Below are 3,700 nucleotides of genomic sequence, written 5' to 3'. Positions count from 1 at the left end.
CACACACACACACACACACACACACACACACACACACACACACACACACACACACACACACACACACACACACACACACACACACACACACACACACACACACAATACATGTACATTTATACTTACATACAGCCATATGTACGTATTACGTAACACAGACAGACAGACAGACAGACTGGCTTTACTGGGCCCAATAAACAGCTCTACTGCTCGCTATGACCCTGTAGCCCATCCCAACACACGTGAAAGAGAAGGATTTCTGCAAAGCTCCGTTCTGTTCAAACCCCTCAAAAACCGTGAACAGACAAATATACTTGAATGAAATCAGGTGTTAGTAGAAGCACTGGACCTCACAGCAGGTCACTGAGCCCAGCGCTGGAGAGAGCTGAATGACTTAGTTTGGTCAAGGACACTCTGGAGGGTTAATGGAAGGTCCTCACAGATCCAGCATGGCGACGCGTGACAGATACACCTAGAGGGGCTCGGCACACCTGAGGGGGGCTCCATTCATCATTAGTATGACTCTTTAATGTTCCCATTCATTACTCCTGGGGCTCTGTGGTAAGACAGAACCAGAGAGAGAAGGAGGGATGGAGAGAGAGAGAGAGAGAGAGAGAAGGAGGGTGGAGAGAGAGAGAGAGAGAGAGAAGGAGGGATGGAGAGAGAGAGAGAGAGAGAAGGAGGGACAGAGGGAGAGGGGGAGGGAGAGAGATAAAGAGAGACAGTGAGACGAGGGATAGAGAGAGCGAGAGAAAGAGGGAAGTGTGAGGGAGAGAATGAGAGAAAGATGGAGAGATAGATAGAGAGAGAGAGAGAGAGAGAGAGGGGAAGGGAGGACATGGAGAGAGAGAGAGAGAGAGAGAGAGAGAGAGAGAGAGAGTAATAAAGAGAAACTGCGAGGAAGGGAGGGAAGGAGAAAGATAGAGATGGAGGACAAGAGCTAGTGAGAGAGAGGGGGAGGGAGAAAGAAAGAGAAGGAGGGAGAGAAAGATGGAGGACGAGAGCTACTACTAAATGCTAATCTTGCGAGTGCCAGGGCCGGCCGGGATGACATCTCAGCAGAGCTAAGATGGCGGCAGCGCTCTTTATTAAATATGGAGAGATGGAGGAGGAGGGAGGAAGAGAGGGATGATTAAGTATTCAGGGGGCTAAAAATGAGCAGAATTCCCTGTTGTCCTCAAATGGATCTGATTGAAAAAGAGCAGCTGAGTTTGTACTTTGAGTGAGGAAAAGAGTGTGGGAGGTAATACGTGTCCGTCTGTACTGTTCCGGGAGAGTGTGTGTGTGTGTGCGTGTGTGTGTGTGTGCGTGCGTGTATGTTCTACCTTGTCCTGCAGCAGTGCCAGTGTCTCCCGGAGGTGTGTGTTCTCCTCTGCTAGCTGGTGTGTGTGTTGTTCTCTCATGCTCAGAGTTCTCCTCAGGGACTCCTGCTGGAGCTGCCTCAGCCTCTCTCCTCGCTCGTTCACCTGACACACACACACACACACGGACACACACACACAGGCACGCACACACACACACACACACGCACATTAACAGAACAGCTCTATGTGGAGGTAGCTTCATAAGGGCGCGTGTCCACCGGCAAGCTGGATGTAGCTGAACAGCGCCAAGCTTACAGCTTCTTAGAGCGCACTAGAGCTGGGGTTTAGAGCTGGCTAGGCTACCGATGTTTTACAGCTATGTTAACAACGAGTGTCGTGTTTTTGCAGACTGCAGATTAACTAGCCTGGTTAAGATAGTTAGCTAATGTTAGCTAGTGCTAACGTTTGCTGTCTCTGCAGTTTTGCCAAAAACCGACCGCTGTCGTCATCAGAACAGCCTTTTACAGCCTGCGCTCTAGCCCAAAAAGTTCAACTTTTTTCAACTGAAAAAAAGTCTAGAGCTCACGGTGCTATAGCGCTAAAAAGTGCTTGAAACACAGCTCTCGTCTCTATAGCACCCTAGAGCTCATTACTGATTGTAAACTAGGAGAAAACAGCGCCAGCTCTAAAATACAGCTTGTCGGTGGACACGCCCCCTAACGCCTGGTTTAGGAGAAACTCACCGTCTCTAAATTGGACAGAAGCGGCAGCATGTGTCAGATTCAAAGAAACAGGAGGTTCCACAGGTTAGCAGGAATGAAACAGCATGAAACACACACACACACACACACACACATGCACACACACACACGCACACACACACATGCACACATGCACACACGCACACACACACACACACCGGCAGATAGGAGACAGACACCATGCATTAGTTATGATAAGGGAGGCAGACAATGGCTGAACTCTTGACCCGTGTGTGTGTGTGTGTGTGTGAGTGTGAGTGTGTGTGTGTGCGTGTTCATTGTCTGCCTGGCCTCCTCCTCTAGTCCCTAATCTAACACAGGGCTCACAGCTAGAACAGCGCTGATGAAGAGATGCTCTGATTTGGACAGGGGCCATTTGGACCACCGCCCAAGCCCAACGGAGGGCACATGTGCTGTCGCTCTCTCACACACACACACACACACACACACGCACACACACACACACACACACGCTACCTCCAGCACAGCGTCTGTTTGGGCGTGAGTCACTCTGTCCAGCTCCCTCTCCAGCGCCCCCCGCAGGCGTGCGTGGTTCTGCGCTTCTGTCTGGGCGCTTAGGCCGCGCTCCTCCTCCACCCTCAGCCTGGCCTCCAGGGACGCGGCCTGGAACACACACACACACACGCTGTGACCCCTGCTACAGCAGGAACACACACACACACACACACACACACACTGTGACCCCTGCAACAGTAGGAACACACACACACACGCACGCCGGCAGTGTGTCCCTGGTGTTCAGTGTGTCCCTGGTGTTCAGTGTGTCCCTGGTGTTCAGTGTGTCCCTGGTGTTCAGTGTGTCCCTGGTGTTGGTGTTGCAGTGTGTGTGACGACTCCCAGTCCCCTGGCTGGGGGTTGGGATTAGGCTGGGTCTTTTCGTCTGTGTCCAGCAGGTGGAGTCTGGGAGTGGCTCCTGATCAGGTGCACCTGGCGTAGGTGTGCCTGGAGTATAAGGGCCATCCAGAAGCAGAGTTCTCTCTCTCTCCCCAGGAGCACCTTAGTTTTGATTTGGACTTTTGGTTTACACCTTACAACATCCACCTTCACCATACTGTTGTCTTTGCATCCATACATTACCCTACACCACTGACATACTGATATTCACATCCCATACTAGTTGATTATTGTTTGTATGATTTAAGTAGCCACTTATTAAATATTCTTAAAAGCTTGCTTTGGTAGTGTGACTCCCCTTTTTGTTGCGACTCTACGAGCTGGGTCGTAACAGTGTGTCTCTGGTGTTCAGTGTGTCCCTGGTGTGGCAGTGTGTCCCTGGTGTTCAGTGTGTCCCTGGTGTGTCCCTGGTGTTCAGTGTGTCCCTGGTGTGTCCCTGGTGTTCAGTGTGTCCCTGGTGTTCAGTGTGTCTCTGGTGTGTCCCTGGTGTTCAGTGTGTCCCTGGTGTTGCAGTGTGTCCCTGGTGTGTCCCTGGTGTTCAGTGTGTCCCTGGTGTGACAGTGTGTCCCTGTTGTTGCAGTGTGTCCCTGTTGTTGCAGTGTGTCCCTGGTGTTCAGTGTGTCCCTGGTGTTCAGTGTGTCCAGTGTGTCCCTGGTGTTGGTGTTGCAGTGTGTCCCTGTTGTTGCAGTGTGTCCCTGGTGTTCAGTGTGTCCCTGGTGT

This window comes from Borostomias antarcticus (assembly GCF_949987555.1).
Source record: "Borostomias antarcticus genome assembly, chromosome: 2".
NCBI lineage: Eukaryota > Metazoa > Chordata > Actinopteri > Stomiiformes > Stomiidae > Borostomias > Borostomias antarcticus.
The sequence above is the reverse complement of the archived record's forward strand: the minus strand, read 5'-3'. Positions refer to the sequence as shown.